Source organism: Pongo abelii, chromosome 6, assembly GCF_028885655.2.
Source record: "Pongo abelii isolate AG06213 chromosome 6, NHGRI_mPonAbe1-v2.0_pri, whole genome shotgun sequence".
NCBI lineage: Eukaryota > Metazoa > Chordata > Mammalia > Primates > Hominidae > Pongo > Pongo abelii.
In genome coordinates this window covers 29,520,344-29,547,788 of record NC_071991.2, presented here as the reverse complement: position 1 = coordinate 29,547,788, position 27,445 = coordinate 29,520,344, and the positions used below count along the sequence as shown (strand labels likewise).

At 39.8% G+C, this 27,445-nt stretch overlaps 2 pseudogenes; one reads left to right on the top strand and one right to left on the bottom strand.

Moving 5' to 3' along the window:
* Positions 1–386: 386 nt before the first annotated feature.
* On the bottom strand, positions 387–1,129 carry LOC100443748 (cell division control protein 42 homolog; annotated as a pseudogene).
* Positions 1,130–7,802: 6,673 nt separating this feature from the next.
* Positions 7,803–9,154, top strand: LOC100436524 (tubulin beta chain-like; annotated as a pseudogene).
* Positions 9,155–27,445: the final 18,291 nt, after the last annotated feature.

Sequence of the window (27,445 nt, the reverse complement as noted above, 5' to 3'; positions counted from 1 at the left end):
GTGGAATCAATCCATCCTCCTCCCCTTAAGGGCTATCCACTGGTTAATTAATTTAAAAAAACAAGACTAAAAAACCCCACATACAGTCCTTGAAAAAAAGAGGAGAAAAAAAACCCCCAAACACTAAGATGTCCCAGATTACTCTCCAGAGTGGAACCAGGGAGCAGCTTCAACAATTCCAATTAGTCTATATGTCTTGCTTTTAAACAAACAAAAAATTTTTTTTCAAACTACAAAACAAAAACTAGTACTAATCACTTTTCTGACAATACACAATTACTCAAAATTAACTAGTACTCGGAGGGGGAAGCTATGGGCCTTGTCTCACACAAGTGCATGTGGGTTGGTGCAGGACATTTGTCATTATTGCAAAAAAAATTTTTAATTTTTAATCTTTAGTTTGATTTAAACATGACTTTTAGTATGATGCCAACACCAGCTGTGCAGAAAGGGCTCTGGAGAGATGTTCATAGCAGCACACACCTGCGGCTCTTCTTTCTGGAGGCTCCAGGGCAGCCAATATTGCTTCGTCAAATACATTCTTTAGGCCTTTCTGTGTGAGTGCAGAATACTCCACATACCTGACAGCCTTCAGGTCATGGACCAGCTTTTCAGCAGTCTCTGGAGTGATAGGCTTCTGTTTGTTCTTGGCAAGTTTCTCAATAGTAGAGGGGTCATCTCTGAGATCAGTTTGGGTCCCAGCAAGCAAGAAAGGAGTCTTTGGACAGTGGCAAATTATCTCAGGCACCCACTTTTCTTTCACATTTTCAAATGAAGATGGAGATACCACTGAAAAACAGACTAGACATACATATGTTTGTGGATAACTCAGTAGTAGTAATCTGTCATAATCCTCTTGCCCTGCAGTATCAAAAAGCCCGAGTATATGGTTTTCCACCAATCATAACTGTGACTGCACGGTTGTCAAAAACAGTCAGCGTGTGTTCTGATGGAAATTTGTTTGTTGTGTAGGATATCAGGAGACTTGTTTTACCAACAGCACCATCGCCCATAACACCACACTTAATTGTCTGCATTGCTGAAATAGTTTTGTATCCACCTTAAATATTTCAAATCTGATGTTGACCTCAGCTTCTCCACTGGGGTGTTCGAAATTGACCCCTTTATCATTATATAGTGACCTTCTTTATCTCTTTTTACATTTTACTTGTGGTCTATTTTATATGATATAAATATTGCTACTCCTGCTCTTTTTTGGTTTCCATTCGCATGGAATTTTTTCTCATCCTTTCATTTTCAGTTTATACATCTTTATTGATGAAATTGGTTCATGGTAGGTAGTGTATATATGAATCTTGTTTCTTTATTCATTCATCCACTCAATGTCTTTCAGTTGAAGAAATGAGTTCATTCTTTTGATAAATAAGTACTGATAAATAAGTACTATTGTCATTTTGTGACTTGTATCTTCATTGTTTTGTAACTCCTCTCTTTGTTTCTCACTGTCTCTTCTTTGTGGTTAATTTTCTATGGTACTGTGTTTTAATTTGTTGCTTTTTATTTTCAGTGTATTTATGAGAAAATTTTGCTCTGTGATTATGAAGATTACAAAAATATCTTAAAGTGATGACTTTGATCACAAAGAAAATAATATAAACAAAGAAAAAAACTAAGAAAGCTCTACACTTCATCTTCCCCACATTTTGAATTTCATTGTGTCACTTTATGTATCTTTGTATTTCTTCTCTCTTAACAGGTTTCTGTAGATACTTTTGTTTTTGATAGATTTGTCTTTTAGTCATCATACCAAAGTGATAAGTAGACTGCATACTACAGTTACAATTACAAAATTTTGAGTTTGTCTGTGGGCTTATTTTTACCAATGAGTTTTATAACTTTAGATGTTTTCTTTTTTGCACATTTGTGTTTCTCTCTTTCAGATTGAAGAAATTTTCTCTGGCATTTCTTGTGAGATGGGTCTGATGAGATGCATTCTCTTAAATTTTGTTTGTCTGAGAAAGACTATCTCCCCTTCATGTTTGAAGGATAGCTTTGCTGGTTACAGTATTTGCAGTTGACAATTTTAGTCTTTCTGCACTTTACATGTACTCCCACTTTCTCCTGGGTTGGACAGTTGCCATTTAGAAGTCTGTTGCCAGTCAGATTGGAGCTCTTTTATATTATTCACTTATTTTCCCTTGCTGCTTTTAGTATTTTATTTGTCTTAGGCCTTTGAGGGTTTTATTATCCTATGCCCTAGGGTAATCTTATTTGGCTTTACTCTGTCTGGTGATCTCTGACCTTCTTATACTTGGAGATTTATATCTTTCTCAAGTTTTGGAAAGTTTTCTATTATTCCTTTGAATAGACTTTCTTTTTTTCCCTTTTTCTTTTCTGAGAAGGAGTCTCACTCTGTCACCCAGGCTGGAGTGCAGTGGCATGATCTCAGCTCACTGCAACCTCTGACTCCTAAGTTCAAGCAATTATTTTGCCTCAGCCTCCCAAGTATCTGGGGTTACAGCTGCGTACCATCACACCTGGCAAATTTTTGTATTTTTAGTAGAGACAAGGTTTCACCATGTTGGTCAGGCTGGTTTGGAACTCCTGACCTTTAGTGATCCACCTGTCTCAGCTTCCCAAATTGCTGGGATTACAGGCATGAGCCACTGCACCCTGCCTCTTTGAATAAACTTTCCATTCCTTGTTTTTGCTCAGCTTCCTCTTGAACACCAGTAATTCTTAGATTTACTATTTCGATGTGATTGTCTATATCTTGTAGGCATTCTTTATTACTTTTCATTCTTTTATCTCGTATGTGTATTTTCCATTAGCCTGTCTTTAAGCTCACTGATTTCTTTCTCTGCTTGATGCATCTGCCATTGAGAGCCTCTCATGAATTTTTGTTCAGCAGATATACTTCTTAGTTTTAGGATTTCTGTTTGATGTTTTTAAAAAATCATTTCAATCTTTTTCCTTAAATTTCTCTGATAAATTTCTTAATTGCTTTTCTGTATTATTTTGTATATCACTGAATTTTCTTAAAAATACTACTTTGGGGCTGGGTGCAGTGGCTCACGCCTGTAATCCCAGCACTTTGGGAGGCTGAGGCGGGCAGATCACAAGGTCAGGAGTTCGAGACCAGCCTTGCTAACATGGTGAAACCCCGTCTCTACTAAAAAAATACAAAAGTTAGCAGGGTATGGTGGCAGGCGCCTGTAATCCCAGCTACTCGGGAGGCTGAGGGAGGAGAATCACTTGAACCTGGGAGGCAGAGGTTGCGGTGAGCCGAGATCGTGCCATTGCACTCCAGTCTGGGTGACAAGAGCAAGACTCTGTCTCAAAAAAAAAAAAAAATACTATTTTGGATTCTTGATCAGAGAGCCCATCTATCACTGTTTAGTTAGTGTTGGCCAGTGGCTTCTTGCTTTGTCCACTCAGGAAGATTATGGTTTTTTTGTTTGCTATTTTTCTTATGAATGTACATCTATGTCTCTGCATTAAAGGATTAGTTATTCATTCGAATTTTCTCTAGCTGGCTTGTTTTATTTTCTGTTGGGTGTGTTTGTTACAGATTGTTTGCAATTTACTTTGAATATCCTTTTTGCTATGTCACTACCTCCTTTTTGGCACTAGATGGCACCTTAATCCCAGGTTTGCCTCAGCTCTAGGAACCATTCAGAGCACTTCTTGTGCTAGATGAGGGAGGTCCTAAAGGGAATACCAGGGAAGCGTGGCAAGGCTAGCTAGGGATTTATGGTCTGAGAACCTATGAAACATAGCTCCTACAGCATGGTGTTACTGAACAGCCACTGTGGTTTGGCATCTCCTTTGGCTAAATAGCTAAATTTCCCAGGCTGGGGATACTAGTTGCAACCTAATCTCTTTGTTTCTGGGTGTCCTCAGGAGTTTTTCTTCCTTAAGGCACTGGCTATACTTCTTGTGGGTGTCTTCTTCCTGGAATCCCAAGATGATGGGATAGCTGGTTGTCTTCCTTAATCTTCTTCTTCTTCATCTTTTTTTTTTTTTCTGTCTAGTAAGCTTTAATAGGTGAAAAATTATCTGCACACTTGGTGTCCAGCAGATTTGTGATAGGATGTCAGAAATATAAAAGTCTTACTCTTTTATATCTGCATGGATTTTTTCACTTCTCCATTATTTCAGTAACTATCTTATTCACATATTTGAGTTCTGTGATACTGCTGATGATAATCTTGGTGCATTTAAGATTTCCTATGGGTCAGGAAGTGGAAACCAGCTTGCTTCTACTCAGCCTTTTTGGTGATGTCACTGCCCTTATGAATTTTGAAAGCTTTACTGTGAAGGGTGTTATGTGAGTAATATGTAGTAAGGTATTTGTAGACACATACTTACAAGATATTTCTAAGATGTTGCTGAAAAAATGAATTTGTAAATGTATTAATTTAGTGATTTCAAGTGTTTACCCAATTGCAAATATATAATCAAATGTTTAAATATGTTTCTTTAAAGAAGTTCCTTATTATACCTCTTAAAATCCTTGTTGTGAAAAATGTTCTTTCAGTAAATGGATATGTGTGTGAGGTTGTAGACACTTACATCAAAGATAATTCTAATAATGCTGTTTATTAGATGAGTTGGTAACTATGTTAACTCATTCAATGCAAGTGCTTACCACATTATAAAGTATGCAATAATGTGTTTAAACATGTTTTAAAAGACGCTTTTGTTATTCATTTTAAGAGCTTTGTAATGATGAGTGTTATTTCAGTGAGTGGATGTAATACTATGTAGGGAATAGTTAGTAGACACATGCCTAAAAGATGATCTAAGTATGTCATTGATAAAATGAGTTGGTGACTATGTTAATTCAGTGAATGCAAGTATTACCAAACTGGAATGTATGTAATAAAGTGTTTAAACATGGTTCTTTAAAGATTTTTCTTACCACGCATTTTATTTTACTTATATATATATTTTTTGAGATGGAGTCTCACTCTGCCACCCAGGCAGGAGTGCAATGGTGCAATCTTGGCTCACTGCAACTTCCTCTGCCCCCCAGGTTCAAGTGATTCTCCTGCCTCAGCCTCCTGAGTAGCCGGGACTACAGGTGGGTGCCATCAGGCTTAGCTAATCTTCTTTGTACTTTTAGTAGAGACGGGGTTTCACCGTATTGGCCAGGCTAGTCTCGAACTCCTGACCTCAGGTGATCTTCCCGCCCCAGCTTCCCGAAGTGCTGGGATTACAGGTGTGAGCCACCGCACCCAGCCTCTTTCCATGCATTTTAAAAGCTTTGTTCTGAAAATTGTTACATCAGTGAGTGAATGTGGCTCACTATAAAGTGTTTATAAGCACATGCTTAAAAGATGATTCTAAAAATGTTACTGATGAGTTGATAATAGTGTTAATTCAGTGAATGTAAGTATTAATTAAATGCAAGTGTTTACCAAATTGTAAAGTACGTAATTAAGTCCTTAAACATGCTTATTTATAGATTTTTTAAATTATGCATTTAAAAATCTTTCTTGTGAAGAGTGTTATGTTAGAGAGTACGTCTACTATTTCACTACATACACCTCACTAGGTTTGTAGGCACATGTTAAGAAGATAAAACTGATAATGTCACTTAAAATATATGTGGTTAACTGGATTAATTCGGGGAATTGAAGTGTTTAATAAGCTATCATATAGGTGTAAAGTAAGCTTTTTTTTTTTTGAGACAGAGTCTCACTCTGTCACCCAGGCTGGAGTGGTCTGCGATCTCGGCTAGCTGCAGCCTCTGCCTCCTGGGTTCAAGCAATTCTCCTGCCTCAGCCTCCTATAGCTGGGACTATAGGTGCCCGCCACCATACCCCGCTAATTTTTGTATTTTCAGTGGAGATGGGGTTTCACCATGTTGGCCAGGCTGGTCTCAAATTTCTGACCTCAGATGATCCACCCCACCTCAGTCTCCCAAAGTGTTGGGATTACAGGCGTGAGCCACCCTATCATGGCCAGCCAAGCATATTTTTTTAAAGATGTTTCTTACCATTGCATTTTGGGTAAGAAACATTCTATGGCAAAAAGCTTTTATTTTAATGAGTGGATCTAACATACGTAATGTATGTAGTGAGGTGTTTATATGTTGAAAGAAAAATCTAAGACTGCTACTTAAAAGATGTGTTGTTAACTGTATTAATTCAGTAAATTTAAGTGTTTACCAAGCTGTATGGTACATAATAATGTGTTTAAATCTGCTTCTTTAAAGATATTTGTTACCAGAGAGGGTGATGTCAGCAAGTCGTTAGAATAGAAACTATCTCACTCTACTTACTTCCACAGAAATTCAACTAACAATTTTCCACAGTTTAGAATACCTTTGTAAATATGCCAGAACTTCGGAGTGAATCTGAGACATCTTCTTGAACTACAGACCGAGAGGAGCCACACATAAAGCGTAAGAGGAATGACTTCACTTTGACCAAGTTGCTCCTCTCCCAAAACTGCACAGTGCCACACACAGAGTGTTTTCCAGTAACCATGTTATTTTTTCAGAGGGAGACAAAAATTGGAGGTGAATATTTAGCTTTCCTATTATTCTGGGGCCATTCACAGGAGATACCATCTTGTCTCACCTCATGGGACATATTGGAGGGTATTAGAAGAGCTGGTCCTACCCTAGCCTATCTGTTTTTCCAGCCCAGTACCATTTTATCTCACCAATACTCACACTGACCCCAGGGCATCCTGAAGGCTCAGATCCAGCCTTTCTTCCTCTTTGCAGAAAGACCTTTCTCTACCCAGACATACAGGGACAGCATTTTATACACCCACCTTAGGTGTTCTAAGGAAAAGCACCTATCCTGATTGACATATCTGTGAAAGCAAACAACTTTCCCAGTGGAAGGTGACAGAATTTGTGCTGCTCTGATTAAAATTCTCTGGCTTAGTGCTTGCTATAGGTGTAGGGTCAGATAGAAATTGCAGGGAAAGATTACTGTTGCCTTTTTGGTTCCCTTCCCTGCCAGTAGGTGAAAAGCTAGCCCTATGGCCTGTAGTATAAATATAAGCGCATCTGTGTGTGTGTGTTTGCATTATGTTTATTACATGCACATTTATACAAATACGTATTTATGTATGTGTAAATGTATATTTTTAGGTGTTATTACATATAAGATCTACATTTTATTGTTTATAATATATATGAATTTTTTCTTGCTTGCATGCAAAGGTACCACCACAAACTGGCAGACAGTGCTACAATGTTGTATGTATAAATATTTATATTTTAACTTATATTTATTTATATGTTGATGATATATTTGTAAATGTTTCCTATTTCATTTAAAATGTATGCATATATGTGTGTGTGTATATTAATTTCCTGTTATGGTTTTACTTGTGCCCTGTATGCTTAAACATTCCAGACTGATCGATTGTGCTACATTGTTTTCTGAGACTACAGATTCCAAAATGCAGAGTCCCGGCTGAGGCTTTTTCTGGTCTAAGTGGGAAGATGCGGCTGTACATTGGACTTTACGTGTCAGGGCCATCTCTTCCCTTGGCATTTGGGGAAAGTTCACTTCTCCTACAGGAGGGAGCAGAGAAAGTTGGCTGACTGTTTCAGGGCAAACAAAGGAACCAAATGTCTATGGAACCTGGTAATATTAGGCAGTCTTCCATTCAAGTCCTATTTGGACACTGTCTCTCTGAAATTTTAAGAACAGAAAAACCCTCAGAACCTTCCTGCCACCGTGTTTGCACCTCACTGCTCCAGCCTCTGGGGCGCATTCCATCCTTTCAGCCTGTGACTAGCAGAGAAAAAAATTACATGTTTTCTTGCTCCACACATACCTTGAGGAGAGCAAAAAAATTAAATTTTAAGCATGAGGGAAATTGTGCACATCCAAGCCAGTCACTGTGGCAAACAGATCGGTGCCAAGTTCTGGGAGGGGATCAGTGATGAACACGGCATCGACCCAGCGGCACCTACCACAGGGACAGCGCCCTGCAGCTGGACCGCATCTCCGTGTACTACAATGAAGCCACCGGTGGCAAATATGTTCCTCGTGCCATCCTGGTGGATCTAGAACCTGGGACCATGGACTCTGTTCACTCAGGTCCTTTTGGCCAGATCTTTAGACCAGACAACTCTGTTTTTGATCAGTCTGGGGCAGGCAACAACTGGGTCAAAGGCCACTACACAGAGGGGGCTGAGCTGGTTTATTTGGTCCTGGATGTGATATGGAGGAGGCGGAGAGCTGTGACTGCCTGCAGGGCTTCCAGCTGACCCACTCACTTGACTGGGACACAGACTCTGGAATCTGCACTTTCCTTATCAGCAAGATCCAAAAAGAGTACCCTGATTGCTTCATGAATACCTTCAGTGTGGTACCTTCACACAAGATATCTGACACCATGGTTGAGCCCTACAGTGCCACCCTCTCCATCCATCATTTGGTAGAGAACACTGATGAGACCTATTGCATTGACAATGAGGCCCTCTAGGATATCTGCTTCTGCACTCTGAAGCTAACCACACAACCTACTGGGATCTGAACTACCTTGTCTTAGCCACCATGAGTGGTGTCACCACCTGCCTCCACTTCCCTGGCCAGCTCAGTGCTGACCTCTGCCAAGTTGGCAGTCAACACGGTTCCCTTCCCTTCCCTTATCTCCACTTCTTTATGCCTGGCTTTGCTCCTTTCACCAGCCATGGAAGCCAGTAGTATCAAGCTCTCACAGTGCCCGAACTCACCCAGCAGGTCTTCAATACCAAAAACCTGATGGCTGCTTGTGACGCCCGACACAGCTGATACCTCTCCACGGCTGCTGTCTCCAGTGGTCAGATGTCCATGAAGGAGGTCGATGAGCAGATGCTCAACCTGCAGAACAAGAACAGCAGCTACTTTGTGAAATGGATCCCCAAGAACATCAAGACAGCTGTCTGTGACATCCACCTCATGGCCTCAAGATGGCTGTCACCTTCATCGGAAACAGCACTGGCATCCAGTAGCTCTTCAAGTGCATCTTGGAGCAGTTCACTGCCATGTTCTACCAGAAGGCCTTCCTCCACTGATACACAGGCGAGGGCATGGACGAGATGGAGTTCACTGAGGCTGACAGCAACATGAACAATCTCGTCACTGAGGATCAGCAGTACCAGGATGCTACCACAGAAGAGGAAGAGGATTTCAGTAAGGAGGCTGAAGAGGAGGCCTAAGGCAGAGCCCCCCATCACCTCAGGCTTCTCAGTTCCCCTTAGCTGTCTTACTCAACTGCCCCTTTCCTCTCCCTCAGAATTTGTGTTTGCTGCCTCTATCTTTTTTTTTTTTTTTTCTGGGGGGTCTAGAATGGTGCCTGGCACATAGTAAGTACTCAATAAACACTTGTTTGTTGAAAAAAAAAAAAGAACAGAAAAGATGCAGAAGTTTTTTGGCTTGCATGGCCATACACTTCTCAGAATACCCTTGGTGACCCAAAGGTTGGCTGGACACCGAGCAGTGCTTCTGGACCAGGGCTACATGCCTGGCTTAGAAACTCCAGGCCCTCTGTAGCTTTCTGGCTTGTGCATGCGCAGTTCTTATCTGCCATCAGGACTCATCTCACCTACTCTAGTTTGAGCACAGGCATCATTCATTCACCTGGGGTGGCAGGGTCCAACAGTCTGCCTCTAACCTAGTTTCCTTTTTCTAACACCTACTTTGGCATCCAGAAGTGTTTGTCAAGCCAGACATCTGTATTTCATGCTTCTCAAACTTGTGGAGGAGGCCTCAGATACCTGGCTTTTCAGTTGTCTCTAATTCAGAGATTCTTTAGTACTGCCCTGTAGCGTTCTCTAGAATCAGCTGGAAACAGCCAGAATAGAATTACTCAAGACTGTGTAGCCTTTGGCTTCTGGGGCCATTTTCCTGGCTCCGAAAAGCTCTCAGTGTCTCGCATTGCAGTTCAACCCTGGCCTGGTGTTGCTCTGGCCTGATACCATCTTATCCCAGCACATCCTCAGGTCTCGACCTAGCCTTTCCAACTCTTCTGTGAAAAGCTTTCCCCTCACAGAGTGAAGAGTCATACTGGGATACCATTGTATGCACCCACCTCAGGTGTTCCAAAGAAGGGCACCTATCCTGATCAAGAGGTTGTCTAGAAGTGGACAGTTTTCCCACTGTTAGGTGATGCTGCTTGGGCTGGATCTGGTTTAATCCTCTGGCCTGGTGTTTGCCATTAGTGTAGGGTCACATGAAACCTGCATGGAAAGACTTCTGTGGCCTTTTTGGCTTCTTTTATTGCCAGTAGGTGATGAGACAATCTATGGCATCTAGTTTAGATGTAAGTGCATCTGTGTGCATTTCAGTGTGTTTGTGTATTTTTCTGCACTATGTGTATTTTATACTTATATTTTATATACACATATACATTTATTATGTATACATCTGCAATTACAGGTAATATCTGTTTATTTTTAAATATATATTTATGAAAAAATGTTTTTATTTCTCTTGTATGCAGAAATACCACCACCAACTGGCAGACAACTCTACATCAGTGTGTGTATAAATACCTCTTTTAATTTTATTCATTTATGTGTTGATGCATATATTCATATATGGTACCTATTTCTTCATACACAAAAATATAGGCATTTATGTGTGTGTATATATATTTATTTGTCATTTTATCTTTGCTTGTGTGCCATGTATGGGTGAAACACTTTAGACTGACCGATTATGCTGTATCGTTTCTTGAGATCAGTGACTTCAAAACACTGAGATCTCACTGAGTGTTGTTTTCTCAGTCGTGTAAAAGATGCAGCTGTTTATTTGACTTCAGGTATGAAGGTCATTTTTCATCCTTTGCCATGTGAGAGAAATCCTCCTCTTGCCCTAGGAGAGCAGAGAGAATTGACTGGCTGTTTCACGTCAAATAGGAAAGCCAAAAGCCTATGGGACATGGTAGTTCTTTTATTTCAAGTCCTATTTGGTCACTACCTCTCTGAGCCTCTAAGAACAAGAGAGATGGGGTATTTTTTGGCTTACTTGGCCATACGCTTCGTAGCCTAGCCTTAGTGACCCCATGGCTAGATAGAAAGCTAACATTGCTTTTGGCCCAAGACCACATGCATGGTCTAGGGCCTCAGAGCTTTCCTTAGGTTCCTGAATTACACATAAGCACAATTCACATCACCACGATGGACCTACTTTACTCCACAAACTGGGCCCTATTTTGGGGACAAGCATTATTCATTCATCCGGTGTGGCAGGGTCCAAGAGTCTGCCTCCCCTTCACTACTGATGTTTACTCTTTGTCATTCTCCATCCACTGTACCCAGCCCCCACTCCTTAATGGCAGCTATCAATTTCCAACTGCCCATGCTGAATTTGGAGAGAGCCCAATCTCTCTTCCCCATTGCAAGACTCACACAGAGTGATCCCTGTACCTATCAAAATGGCTCTGAATAAAGTCTTCCTTGCCACGTTTTAAAAAGAGTCATAGAATCATTTTTTAACACATGGAAAACTTTATGGGATTTTTTGTCTTTGTTATTTTTTTAAACCACAGGAAAAACTCTGTGAAATTCTTAGAGAAGTCAAAATGATAGAGACAGAAAGAAAAATAGTGGTTGCCAGGCAGTGCATGGGGGCAAGGAGGAGAGCTGGAAGAATGGGGCGTTGTTATTCAATGCTTACAATTTTTTGGTTTTACAAGATGAAAAGAGGCATGCAGACGGCAGTTATGGTTGCATAACATTGTAATTGAAGACAGTGCATTTTATGTGTATTTCACCACAATTTTATAAAATTAAAAATAAATAATTACAAACACTAGTACATAAAAATACATAAACCAAGATACTTCTTGCAGCAATAGGTGTATGACAAAATAATTGGCAACCCTAAAAATGTTTAAAAACAGAATAACAATTGAATATACTATGGTGCATCTATACTAAAGTAGAACAAAAGTACTGGGGCCTTAGAAGTCACAGAATTTTCTTAGAATAAATTAAGCTTTCTCATGGAGAAAGGGTGTATATCCCCAAATGACCAAAGCAGAGGTTCTCCCACCATCACCCCTTCCCTGTCCCCCTCTCAGGCCAGAGTCATGGGGGAAAGACCCATAAGGAAGAGGAATGTGAGAAGGTACTTCCAGAACAAGTCTCATCTCTTCCCCACATAACCTTGCCATTGTGATCATTTGCCCAAAATATTAAATTATGCTTCTCCTCTGAAAGATTTTCTGTGGAATGGGGCCTAGCTCACCAAGCAAGAGAAAACTCCTAGCCTAGGCTCCCAAATTGATTTGCTTCAGCAAATCTGTTCAAATGCATCCCATTCTGTTGCTTTATTCAAATGCAGAAAACTCTCATCTTGTCAGAGCTGATGACATGTATAGTCTAGGGCTTAAAAACTTCATTTCACAATCCCTCCAATAGGCTGAGGCTTTCACACTGCAGAGAACAGGAGAGGAGTGTGTGCATAAGAAACTCCATCTGTCTGGGGCAAAATATCACTCCCCTACTTTTCCTAACTCAGGAAATGCCACTAAGCCCTTTGAGAACCATTACTGTGGAGGTTAACATCTTACTCTATGTCTTCCTGAGGTGGCTCAGTGAAAGGGGGATACTAAATTGACTTTCGTGGTGTCAAACATAGGAGTGGAGTGATAGAGACCCAGATCTAGCAGGGCTTAGTTTTGAACCATACACCATTGGTTTTGGGTTTAACATACTCCCTACTGCAACACTGTGTTCTGGATGCATGTTTTTATCATTCATCTTGAGGATTCATGATGTATTCTCACTCTCCCATGCACTTCCCATGGGTGATCTTCAGCTGCATTTCACTCATGCATGACAGTAGCCTGCTGGAGTGATTTCATATGCCTCTTCACCACCAAAAGAGGCAGACGGACAAACATGAACAAACCCAATAGAAGGCACCCTGGAATGACGAGTTGTTTTGGCAAAATAGGTGGTGAAGGGATAGAGAGGCTGTCAAATTGTGACAAATTATGGCAAATTGTGACTCTAGATTGTAATCCAGGCTTAATTCTTAAGAATCAGAATACAGTGGGAGGGGCCAAGATGGCTGACTAGAAACAGCTGTAGTTGGAGGCTCCCAGGAAGAATGAAAACAGCAAGTGAATCCTGCACCAGCAACTGAGGTATCCAGGTTGTCTCATTGGGACTGACTAGGCAGCTGGCATGACCCATGGAGAGTGAGAAAAAGCAAGGTGGTGCAACAGTGCACCTGGGAGCCACATGGGGCAAGGGGATCTTCCACCCACAGCCAAGGGAGACGGTTAGTGATCATGATACCCTGCCCGGGAAACCACACTTTTTCCACAGATCTGTGTAACCTGTGGATCAGGAGATCCTTCCTGTGAGCCCACGTCACTGGGGCCTTGGATTCCAAACACAGAGCTGTGCAGATGCTCAGAGGCCACTTAGCTGGAGACTGCTAGAAACTACCCAGTGTCCTGGGGAACGGGTGGTCATTATCACTACAGCTGCCTGCTACTTAAGATGACTGAGCTTCCTCGGGGGAGGGGTGACTGCCATCACTGCAGCTCCAGTCTGCCATTTTCCCCTGCTGGTGCTGGGGAGATCGGGTAGTTTGGACCCAGGAGGAATTCCCCACAGCGCAGCACCGCAGCTGTGGCAGATTGTGGCCAGACTGCCTCTTTAGGCCAGACCCTGACCCATCCTTCCTTACTGAGTGGGGCCTCCCTGCAGGAATTTTAGCAACTCCAGCCAGGGGTTTAGAGATGGAATTCTGATCTCCCTGGGACTGAGCCCCTGGAGGTAGAGGCAGCCATGATCTCCATGGATCAGCAGACTTAGTATTTCCCCCTGCTGGCTCTGAAGAATCTGGGCAGTACAGATGAGTGGAAGTCTCCCCAGTGTAGTGCAGCCCCTCCAACAAGCGGCAGCCAGAGTGCTTCCTTAAGCAGGTCCCTGGTCCCATGCCTCTTGACTGGGTGAGACCCCCAACAGGGGTTGCCAGACACCTGATACAAGAGCATTCCCACTGACATCAGGTAGGTTCATCTCTGGGCCAGAGATACCAGAGGAAGGGGCAAGTAGTTATCTTTGTTGTTCTGCAGTCTCCACTGGTGACACCTCCAGGTGTGAGAGAGACCCAGGTGAATAGGTCTGGAGTGGATCCCCAGCAAACCACAGCAGCCCTATGGAAGAGGGGCCTGACTGTTAAAAGGAAACAGCAACAACAACAATAGCATCAACAAAAAAATCCCCCAAAAAACTCCATCTGAAGGTCAGCAGCCACAAAGATCAAAGCTAGATAAACCCATGAAGATGAAAAAGAATCAACAAAAAAAATGTTAAAAATTCAAAAAGCCAGAATGCTTCTTCTCCTCCAAAAGATTGCAACACCTCTCCAACAAGGGCACAGAACTGGGTAGAGGTTGAGATGGATGAATTGACAGAAGTAAGCTTCCGAAAGTGGTTAATAATGAACTTCACTGAGCTAAAAGAGCATGTTCTTACCTAATGCAAAAATGCTAAGAACCATGATAAAACATTACAGGAGCTGCTAACCAGAATAACCAGTTTGGAGAGGAACGTAAATAACCTGATGGAGCTGAAAAACACAACATGAGAACTCCACAACGCAACCACAACTATCAATAATGGAATAGAATAGACCAAGCAGAGGAAAGAATTTGAGAACTTGAAGACTATCTTGCTGAAATAGGACAGGCAGACAAGATTAGAGAAAAAAGAACGATAAGGAACAAACAAGATCTCTGAGAACTATGGGATTATGTAAAAAGACCAAACCTACAACTGATTGGAATACCTGAAAGAGACAGGGAGAATGGAACCAAGTTGTAAAACATACTTCAGGATATCATCCAGGAGAATTTCCCCAACCTAGCAAATGAGGCCAACACTCAAATTCAGGAAATCCAAAGAACCCCAGTAAGATACTCCATGAGAAGATCAACCCCAAAACACATAATCATCAGATTCTCCAAAGTTGAAATAAAGAAAAAAACGTTAAGAGCAGCCAGAGAGAAAGGCCAGGTCAATTACAAAGGGAAGCCCATCACACTAACAGCAGATCTCTCAGCAGAAACCGACAAGCCAGAAGGGACTGGGGTCCGGCCAGGCGCAACTGCTCAAGCCTGTAATCCCAGCACTTTGGGAGGCCAAGGCGGGCAGATCACGAGGTCAGGAGATCGAGACCATCCTGGCCAACATGGTGAAACCCCGTCTCTACTAAAATACAAAAAATTAGCTGGGCATGATGGTGCACGCCTGTAGTCCCAGCTACTCGTGAGGCTGAGGCAGGAGAATCGCTTGAACCCAGGAGGCGCAGGTTGCAGTGAGCTGAGATGATGCCACTGCACTCTAGCCTAGCAACAGAGCAAGACTCCATCTCAAAAAAAAAAAAAAAAAGATTGGGGGGCCAATATTCAACATTCTTAAAGAAAAAAAATCTCCAACCCAGAATTTCGTATCTGGCCAAACTAAGCTTCATAAGTGAAGAATAAATAAAATCTTTTTCATACAAGCAAATGCTGAGGGAATTTGTCACCACCAGGTTTGCCTTGCAAGAGCTCCTGAAGGAAGCACTAAGTATGGAAAGGAAAAACCAGTAGCAGCCACTGTAAAAACACACTGAAGCACAAGGACCAATGACACTATGAAGCAATAACATCAACAAGTCTGCAAAATTACCAGCTAGAATCAAATTCACACATAACAATATTAACTTTAAATGTAAATGGGCTAAATGCCCCAATTAAAAGACACAGAATGGCAACCTAGATGAAGTGTCAAGACCCATCAGTGTGCTGTATTCAAGAGATAGATCTCATGCAAAGACACACACAGGCTCATAATAAAGAAATGGAGAAAAATTTACAAAGCGAATAAAAAACAGAAAAGCAGCAGTTGCAATCCTAGTTTCTCACGTAACAGACTTTAAACCAACAAGATCAAAAAAAGACAAAGCAGGGCATTACATAATGGTTAAAGGATCAATTCAACAAGAGGAGCTAACTATCCTAAATATATATGTACCCAATACAGGAGAATCCAGATTCATATTAAGAGGCCTACAAGGAGACTCTCACACAATAATAGTGGGAGACTTTAATACCTCAATGTCAGTATTAGACAGATCATCAAGACAGAAAATTAACAAGAATATTCAGGACTTTAACTCAGCTCTGAAACAAGTGAACCTGATAGATATCTACAGAACTCTCCACCCAAGAGCAACAGAATATATATTCTTCTTGGCACCACATGGCACTTATTGTGAAATTGATAAAAATAATTGAAACTAAAACACTCCTTAGCAAATTCAAAAGAACTGAAATCATAACAAACAGTCTCTCAGACTGCAGCACAATCAAATTAGAACTCACATAAGAAACTCACTCAAAATCACATAACTACATAGAAATCAAACAACCTGCTCCTGAATGACTCCGGAGTAAATAATGAAATTAAGGCAGAAATCAAGAAGTTCTTTGAAACCAGTGAGAACAAAGAGACAGTATACTAGAATCTCTGGGACACAGCTAAAACAGTGTTAAGAGGGAAATTTATAGAACTAAATGCCCACATCAGAAAGGTAGAAAGATCTCAAATAGACACCCTAGCATCACAATTAAAAGAACTAGAGAACCAAGAGCAAACAAACCTCAAAGCTAGCAGAAGGCAAGAAATAACCAAGATCAGAGCAGAACTGAAAGAGATAGGGAAACAAAAAGTCCTTTAAAAAATTATTCAATCCAGGAGCTGGTGTTTTGAAAAAATTAATAAAATAGACCACTAGCTAGATTAATAAAGAAGAAAAGAGAGAAGACTCAAATAAGCACAATAAAAAACATAAAGGGGATGTCACCACTGAGCCAACAGGAAAACAAGCAACCGTCAGAGAATACTATAAACACATCTATGCAAATAAACTAGAAAATTCAGAAGAAACGGATAAATTCCTGGAGACATACACTGTCCCAAGACTAAACCAGGAAGAAATAAAACTCCTGAATAGAACAATAACAAGTTCTGAAATTGAGGCGGAAATAAGTAGCCTACCAACAAAAAGAAGCCCAGAACCAAACGGATTAACAGCTGAATTCTACCAGAGGCACAAAAAAGAGCTGGTACCATTTCTATGGAAACTATTCTAAAAAATTGAAAAGGAGGGACTCCTCCCTAACTCATTCTATGAGGCAGTATCATCCTGATATCAAAACTTGGCAGAGATACAACAACAACAACAAAAACTTCAGGCAAATATCCCTGATAAACAGCAATGCCAAAATCCTCAAGAAAATACTGGCAAACCGAATCCAGCAGCACAACAAAAAGCTTATCCACCACAAACAAGTCAGTTTCATCCCTGGGATGCAAGACAGGTTCAACATATGCAAATGAATACATGTAAACATAATTCATTACATAAACAGAACTAAAGACAAAAGCCACATTATTATCTCAATAGATACAGAAAAGACCTTTAATAAAATTCAACATTTATGTTAAAAACTCTCAATAAACTAGGTACTAATGGAGCATACCTTAAAATAATAAGAGCCATTTATTATAAACCCACAGCCAATATCATACTGAATGGGCAAAAGCTGAAAGCATTCCCCTTGAACACCAGCACAAGAAAAGGATGCCCTCTCTCAACATTCCTATTCAATATCGTATTGGAAGTTCTGGTCAGGGCAATAGAAAGCAATGAATGCAAAAGAAAGAAACAAATGGTATTCGAATAGGAAGAGAAGAAGTCAAACTGTCTCTGTCTGCAGATGACATAATCCTGTATCTAGAAAATGCCATTGTCTCAGTCCAAAAACTTTGTAAGCTGAAAAGCAACTTCAGCAAAGTCTCAGGATACAAAATCAATGTGCAAATATCACAAGCATTCGCATTCACCAACAATAGAGAAGCAGAGAGCCAGATCACGAATGAACTCCCGTTCACAATTTCTACAAAGAGAATAAAATACCTAGGAATACAACTAACAAGGGACCTCTTCAAAGAGAACTACAAACCACTGCTCAAGGAAATCAAAGAGGACACAAACAAACGGAAAAATATTTCATGCTTATGGATAGGAAGAAGCAATATCCTGAACATGACCATACTGAGTAAAGTAATTTATAGATTCAATGCTATTCCCATTAAACTACCATTGTCATTCTTCACAGAATTGGAAGAAACCACTTTAAAATTCATATGGAACCAAAAAAAAAAGCCAATATAGCCAAGATGATCCTAATAAAAAACAAAAACAAAAACAAAACATAACAAGCAAACAAACAAACAAGCTGTAGAAATCACGCTACCTGACTTCAAACTATACTACCAGGCTACAGTAACCAAAACAGCATGGTACTCATACAAAAATGGACACATAGACCAATGGAACAGAATAGAGAACTCAGAAACAAGACTGCACATCTACAACCATCTGATCTTCCACAAACCTGATTAAAAACTAGCAATGGGAAAAGGATTCCCTATTCCATGAATTGTGCTGGGAAAACTGGCTAGCCATATGCAGAAAATTGAAACTGGACCCCATTCTTTACACCTTATAGAAAAATTAACTCAAGATGGATTAAAGACTTAAATGTAAAACCCCAAACTATAAAAACCATAGAAGAAATCTAGGCAATACCATTCAGGACATAGACATGGGCAAAGATTTCATGACGAAAACGTCAAAAGCAATTGCAACAAAAACAAAAATAGACAAATGGGATCTAATTAAACTAAAGGACTTCTGCACAGGAAAAGTATCATCAATGTGAAGAGACAACCTACAGAATGGGAGAAAATTTTTGCAATCTATCCATCCGACAAAGGTCTAATATCCAGCATCCACAAGGAACATAAACAAATTGACAAACAACCTCATTAAAAAGTGGGCAAAGGAAACGAACAGACATTTTTCAAAAGAAGACATTTATGCAGCCAACAAACATATGAAAAAAAAGTTCAACATCACTGATCATTAGAAAAGCACAGATCAAAACCACAATGAGATACCATCTCAAGCCAGTCAGAATGGTGAGTATTAAAAAGTCAATAAACAACAAATGCTGGTAAGGCTGTGGAGAAATAGGAACACTTTTACACTGTTGGTTGGAATGTAAATTAGTTCGACCATTGTGAAAGACAATGTGGCAATTAAGACCCAGAACCAGAAATATCATTTGACCCAGCAATCCCATTACTGGGTACCCAAAGGAATATAAATCATTCTATTATAAAGATACATGCACGTGGCTGGACGCAGTGGCTCACAACTGTAGTCCCAGCACTTTGGGAGGCCGAGGCGGGCAGATCACGAGGTCAGGAGATCAAGACCATCCTGGCTAACATGGTGAAACCCCATCTCTACTAAAAATACAAAAAAATTAGCTGAGCGTGGTGGCAGGCGCCTGTAGTCCCAGCTATTCGGGAGGCTGAGGCAGGAGAATGGTGTGAACCTAGGAGGCGGAGCTTGCAGTGAGCCAAGATCACACCACTGCACTCCAGCCTGGGCAACAAGGCGAGACTCTGTCTCAAAAAAAAAAAAAAAAGATACATGCATGTGTATTTTCACTGCAGCACTATTCACAATAGCAATGACATAGAATCAACCTAAGTGCCCATCAATGATTAACTGGTAATGAAAATACACACCATGCAATACTATGCAGCCATTAAAAGGAGTGAGATTATGTCCTTTGCAGGGACATGGATAGAGCTGGAAGTCATTATCCTCAGCAAACTGACACAGGAACAGATAACCAAATACCGCATGTTCTCACTTATAAGTGGGAGCTGAACAATAAGAACACATGGACACAGGGAGGAGAACACTATACACTGGGGCCTATCAGGGGAGCAGGGGGAGGGAGAGCATCAAAATCAATAGCTAATTCATGTGGAGCTTAATACCTAGGTGATAAGCTGATAGGTGTATGTAGCAAACCAACCATGGCACACGTTTACCTACATAACAAACCTGCATGTCCGGCACATGTATCCTGAAATTTAAAATAAAATAAAATTTTTAAAACGACAGGAAAAAATCAGAATATAAGAGTGAATGTGATAATATTGTGAATGTACTTAATGCCATAAAGTTGTACAGTAAAAAATGCTTCTGAAGATGGCCAAACAGGAAGACGCCTCCCAATAGGGGTCGATAGACCCCAGGAGAGCTCCAGCTGGCATCTAGTGGGTGGTTCTCTGGGATGAAGCTTCCAGAGGAAGGAACAGGCAGCAATCTTTGCTGTTCTGCAGCCTCCACTGGTGATACCCAGGCAAACAGGGTCTGGGGTGGACCTCCAGCAAACTCCAGCAGACCTGCAGCAGAGAGGCCTGACTGTTAGAAGAAAAACTAACAAACAGAAAGAAATAGCATCAACATCAACAAAAAGGACATCTATGCAAAAACCCCATTTGAAGGTCACTGACATCAAAGACCAAAGGTAGATAAATCCATGAAGATGAGGAAAAACCAGTACAAAAAGGCTGAAAATTCCAAAAACTGGAACGCCTCTTCTCCTCCAAAGGATCATAACTCCTGACTAGCAAGGGAACACAACTGGACAGAGAATGAGTTTGATGAATTGACAGAAGTAGGCTTCAGAAGGTGGGTAATAACACACTCCTTTGAGCTAAAGGAGCATGTTCTAACCCAATGCAAGGAAGCTAAGAACCTTGAAAAAAGGTTAGAGGAATTGAATTAGAAAAACCAGTTTAGAGAAGAACATAAATGACCTGATGGAGCTGAATAACACAGCACAAGAACTTCGTGAAGCATACACAAGTATCAATAGCCAAATTGATCAAGTGGAAGAAAGGATATCAGAGACAGAAGATCAACTTAATGAAATAAAGTGTGAAGACAAGATTAGAGAAAAAAGAATGAAAAGGAATGAACAAAAGCCTCCAAGAAATATGGGACTATGTAAAAAGACCAAACCTAAGTTTGACTGGTGTACCTGAAAGTGATGGGGAGAATGGAACCAAGTTGGAAATCACTCTTCAGGATATTATCCAGAAGAACTTCCCCAACCTAACAGGACAGGCCAACATTCAAATCCAGGTAACGCAGAGAACACTGCAAAAGTACTCCTCAAGAAGAGCAACCCCAAGACACATAATCATCAGATTCGCCAAGGCTGAAATGAAGGAAAAAATGTTAAGGGCAGCCAGAGAGAAAGGTTGGGTTACCCACAAAGGGAAGCCCATCAGACTAACAGCAGATCTCTCTGCAGAAACCCTCTAAGCCAGAAGAAAGTGGGGGCCAGTATTCAACATTCTTAAAGAAAAGAATTTCAACCCAGAATTTTATATTCAGCCAAACTAAGCTTCATAAACAAGAAGAAATAAAATCCTTTGCAGACAAGCAAATGCTGAGAGATTTTGTCACCACCAGGCCTGCCTTACAAGAGCTCCTGAAGGAGGCACTAAATATGGAAAGGAAAAACTGGTACCAGCCACTGCAAAAACAAACCAAATTGTAAAGATCATGGACACTATGAAGAAACTGCATCAACTAACAGGCAAAATAACCAGCTAGCATCATAATGACAGGATCAAATTCACACATAACAATATTAACCTTAAATGTAAATGGGCTAAATGCCCCAATTAAAAGACACAGACTGGCAAATTGGGTAAAGAGTCCAGACCCATCGGTGTGCTGTATTCAGGAGACCCATCTCATGTGCAAAGACACACATAGGCTCAAAATAAAGGGATGGAGGAATATTTACCAAGCAAATGGAAAGCAAAAAAAAAAAAAAAAAAAAAAAAAAAAGCAGAGGTTCCAATCCTAGTCTCTGATAAAACAGACTTTAAACCAACAAAGATCAAAAAAGACAAAGAAGGCCATTACATAATGGTAAAGGGATCAATGCAACAAGAAGAGCTAACTAAACTAAATATATATGCACCCAATACAGGAGCACCCAGATTCACAAAGCAAGTTCTTAGAGACCTACAAAGAGACTTAGACTCCCACACAATAATAGTGGGAGACTTTAACACCCCACTGTCAATATTAGACAGATCTGTGAGACAGAAAACTAGCAAGGATATTCAGGACTTGAACTCAGCTCTGGACCAAGTGTACCTAATAGACATCTACAGAACTCTCCACCCCAAATCAACAGAATATATTCTTCTCAGCACCACACTGCACTTATTCTAAAACTGACCACATAATTGGAAGTAAAATGTTGTAAATACAATAGCAATTAAGGATGCACTTGTAAGAAAATCACACAACTTAACTTAAAAAAACATAAATTAATCTTTTTTAGTAATGTAGGTTCATGCAATTCATAAAAATATTATCTTGGATTCCTTTAAATAATGAACATTGCATGTGGTTAAATTTTGGATACCATTCATTCACATTTTTGAGGTAGAAAACTTGAGATGGTACGGGAAAACTTTAAAGGTGTTATTAACCCCAAACAAACTAAAATCAACTACAAAGTAAGCATCCCAAAGTATACATTTAGCTGTTAGGCAATAACGTTCCATTTCTAAAATGTAACTTAAATGGAGTTTTTAACACAAATTAAAACATGTCAGTTCAGTTACAATTATTGAATAAAGTTAAATGGGTATCTCTGGAAAATGAGAGTTCCGTGGACTTAAATATAACTGTAAAATTTCTGTTTCTGGCCGGGTGCTATGGCCTGTAATCCCAGCACTTTGGGAGGCCAAGGAGGGCGGATCACGAGGTCAGGAGTTCGAGACTATCTTGGCTAATATGTTGAAACTCTGTCTCTTCTAAAAATACAAAAAAAAATTAGTCGGGCATGGTGGTGGGCACCTGTAATCCCAGCTACTCAGGAGGCTGAGGCAGGAGAATCGCTTGAACCCTAGAGGCAGAAGTTGCAGTGAGCCAAGATCACGCCACTGCACTCCAGCCTGGGCGACAGAGCAAGATTTCGTCTCAAAAAAAAGAAAAAAAATTTGTTTCCCCTTTCTATTAACACAAATAATTATGACCTCTACTTTGACGCATAAGACAAACAGCTCTCCAAATAAAATGCAAGAATTATATCAGAAATTTGAAAGCCAAAGGATAAAAGATAATATAAGTGACCTTCAACAAACAGTTCTCTATGTTGTCAGCTTGAGGCAGAAATCCTTAAGTTTTCTCTTGGAATATGGCTTTTGTTGAGACCTAAACTATCATTAAGATTTCTGGCATACGGTGACTCTATGACTGGCCTTCTATTATGAGGAGTGAATAAAGATCTGGTCTGCTTTTTCTCCACAGGAAGTAGGGTGCTGACGTCTGCTAGCATGTCATTACTTCTGTGAAGATTGTAAAAGACAAATGCTTAGTATTTCATTTTTTTCCTAAATGACTTGCAGCATTTTAAAAGTTGCCATAAGAGTAAGTGGAATACACCACAAGTCATGTTTTAACTCCAAAAATGTGTTAGGGCATGCCTACTCAATGCAATTATAGTTTTTAAATTGTTCTGAAGAAGTACGTATATTTCTAGGGGGATTTATAGCAAACAAGTAATTCCAAATAGGGAGGGGAGGGAAAAGGCTTTCAATAATGTATGGCTTAACAGATAACACTTCCTGCTTTCTGGAATGGCTCTATTTATGAGATTCTTAGGGATACCATTAAAAATACTTGCATTTAAAGGGTAACTATGTGAAGTGATGAATATGTTCATTTTCTTGACTGTAATAACCATTTCACTGTGCATATAAACATATCAAAACATCATGTTGTACTCCTTAAATATATACAATAAAAAAAGTTTAAAAAGCTAGAAATACTTGTATTTAGTAAACCAGTGAGAAGATTTTAGAAAACTATCCCTCAAAGACATTTCTGAAAAATCATTTTCACCAGCCTTTTATATTTAACCCATTGTCTGGGAAAAATTAAATGTTTGCCACTGAGGAATTATTCAGAGTTTATTACTCCGTTTTCATGCTGCTATGAAGAAATACCCAAGACTGGGTAATTTATAAAGAAGAGAAATTTAATTGACTCACAGTTCTGCATGGCTCGGGAGGCCTCAGGAAACTTACAGTCATGGTGGAAGACACTGATTCACAGGGCAGTAGGAGAGAGAAGTGCCAAGCAAAGTGGGAAAAGCCCCCTACAAAACCATCAGATATCAGGGGAATTCACTCACTATCAGGAGAACAGCCGGGGCTGGGGGAACCGCTCTCATGATTCAGTTACCTCCCACTGGGTCCCTCCCATGACACATGGGGATTACAGGAACTACAGAGATTTTGGTGGGGACACAGCCAAACCATATCACACAGCAACAACTCCTGGGGGAGAATGAGATAGCTGAGATCAAAGACAACTTAAGCAGCTCCAAAGGCAATCAGCGCCTAACACTGTGGCCCAGGCATCAGAGGTGGGGCCTGCCCTTTCTGTCTTCCACACACCCCCTCGGGTTGGCTGACCAAGGTGTTATTTTTCACTACTTTGTGGATTATACTTCCCTTCAACCTAATGTTGAAGCATGCCTTTATGTGGAGTGGAAAAACTATACAGGATTTGTTGTCTCAAGGCACCCTCTAATGATAGTATCCAAGACAGATCACAATCAAGGAAAGTAAATTTACTGAGTGCCAGAATGTGCCCAGAATAGTGGTACTTGACTCTCGCTTTGTCATCTTCCAGAAAATAATTACATTTGTTGATATTTCTATTTAGGGGAATGATTACTAACAATTTTATGATAGTATCACTGTCTAAATTATAAAGATAAAAAATACTTAGCTGAAACCCTAATAGATCAGGTTAACTACATGAGAATATTAAGGAAAAAATGCCACATAAAACCTCAAAACAGGGGAGACACAGGAACTGTCCAGGACTAACATTTTAAAGGTAAATTCATTTACTAACATCACTTTTGAAAACCGTCTAATCTAGTTAGCTTTGACTTCCCACGAATCTCAGAAACCTGTCTCACTAAAAATTATGTTTTGAAGGCAAATTAATGAGCTTAATTTACTTTCAGTGATTCTGTGTCTTGACTTACTTATTTAGTTCACCTGACAAGGATCCTCTAACATTTTTTTTTTTTTTTTTTTTTTGAGACGGAGTCTCGCACTGTCGCCCAGGCTGGACTGCAGTGGTGTGATCTCGGCTCACAGCAACCTCTGCCTCCCGGCTTCAAGCAATTCTCCTGCCTCAACCTCCCAAGTAGCTGGGATTACAGGGGCCCGCCACCATGCCCAGCTAATCTGTTTTTTGTATTTTTAGTAGAGAAGGGGTTTCACTCTGTTGGCCAGGCTGGTCTCAAACGCCTGACCTCATGATCCGCCTGCCTCGGCCTCCCAAAGTGCTGGGACTACAGGCGTGAGCCACTGCGCCTGGCCAGATCCTCTAATTTTTAATTCTTCCAGATAGAGCTGCTTATAGTTTACCAATTCACTGTTATTAAAGTCTGCTTGTGAAGTTTTCATTTTGGAGAGTTTGGCTTCCAGATCTTTAATTCTGAGTTTCATCTGACTTTTTAGTGAAGTAATATTGCCTTCTCTTAACTGCTCTAACTCTTCTTGAGACGCTGCTCATGTCTAAAACAAGCATTTAAAAGAGACATTTTAATAGTAATTATAACTTGAATAATTATTGTGTATTTGTTTCGTTTAGTTTTCAGTCAGTGGTTCAGAGTGAGTTTAGGTATTTTTTAAAAAGAAGCTGAAGTTTAATATATTTATCATGAGTATCAACTGAATTCACAACTTAATCTGAATTGTAGAAAAACTGAGTCATTCTTATGGTAGTATTCATGTAATGCGATACTCCAAAGCATAATAGAATCAATTTTAAATTTTAATATTTGAACAATATAACTTAAGAACAATCCAAGAATATGGTTTAATTTCTAAATCACAAACGTTTTATTTCTCCTTCATCTTGTTTTATGCCAATTGGTCTTAGTAATCAAAGGATTCTCTAATAAGAATCATTATTATGGAGGAGCAACTTAGTTATAATAATGATGGGAACTAAAATATTTAAAAGAAGAAACAGCTACTACCATCCTTCTAGAAATCTACCAAACAAATTACTATAAAGGGAAGTAGGGAAAACACATACAATGTATATATCCAAATTATAATTTGCAGTGAAATGAATGAAAGCACATTACTGGTAAATACAACAACCTGCAAGAAGAGATTGACTTAATTTTTCTACAGTCTCCTGTCTTGCTCTTTCTTTCATCTCTCATTTATATTTTTCAGCTTTACCATGTTCTAACATATTTCTTTCCATATAACTTTTGAGGTTTAATACTACCTGTGCTAAGTGCCTATTGTTCTTCTGTAGTGTTTCACATTTCTTCTGTATTGTTTTCATATTTCTTCTGCATTGTTTTCATATTCTGTATTGTCTTCATTATTTCTTCTATATTGTTTAATGTCTGTTGAAGAACTTCATTCTCTGCATCCAGATGTAGACATTTTGAAGATGTGGTTTCCCATGATTCTGTAAGATCAACCTGCATGAGTAAAATAAAATAGTTTGGTAATGAAGGAGGAAGGCCAAGAATGGTCTAACACAAAACCAAAACAACTTTTGAAAGAAATTCAGCTGCAATAAAATGTTACATATACTGTAGTAGATTCATAATATTTGGACCCTTGAGTTATTCACAAAATCAAAAAGAAAGTTAAAACCACTAGGAGTCGCAAAAATATATTCTTTACTATCATCATTTGTGCCATACAACATTTACACTTGCTTATTTTTCTATTATAATGCCTCTATGCCACCCCTTACTACAAAGACTTCTACTCGTTCCCCTACATTGTCATTCCCCATAATTTCTAAAGAGGTTTCAGGAAAATCATATTGAATTATTTAGGTCTCAGTCAATACGTGGCTCCAAAAATAAAACTTTGAAAATAAGACTCTAATTTGTAAATCTTGTAAATGTGGATTCCAATGCTATAAGCCTTTTTCTGAACTATAAATGTTTTATGCTAACTTGAATTACATTTCAAGGGGTAATGATTCTTGGGGTTAAGAAGCAATTATATCTCCTAGTATAAAAGTTCAGCAGCATGATGATCCATACAACTTTTCTGAACAAAAATGTCTGAATTCAATAGCACAATCTTATAATCCTCTGTTAGTTTACACAAAGTAAGGGTGCATACTAAACAATGATAACAAAAGATCTTGCTAAAATTTCAGTGCTACTGAGTTGGAAAGAATCATTTTCCTTTAGATGGAATGATTATTTTATTTTTAAAAGGTAAGGTAAGTGGAGTGGCACCACTACTAATTGTTTGACATTTCTCCCATGAAATTCCCTCTCCTGAATACAAGCTGGCATTAGTAATTGGTTACTAGTGAACATCATATGGCAGAACTGGGTGTGACTATTTTTTTTTTTTTTTTTTTTTTTTTTTTTAGACAGAGTCTCGCTCTGTCGCCCAAGCTGGAGTGCAGTGGTGCGATCTCGGCTCACTGCAAGCTCGCCTCCTGGGTTCACGCCATTCTCCTGCCTCAGC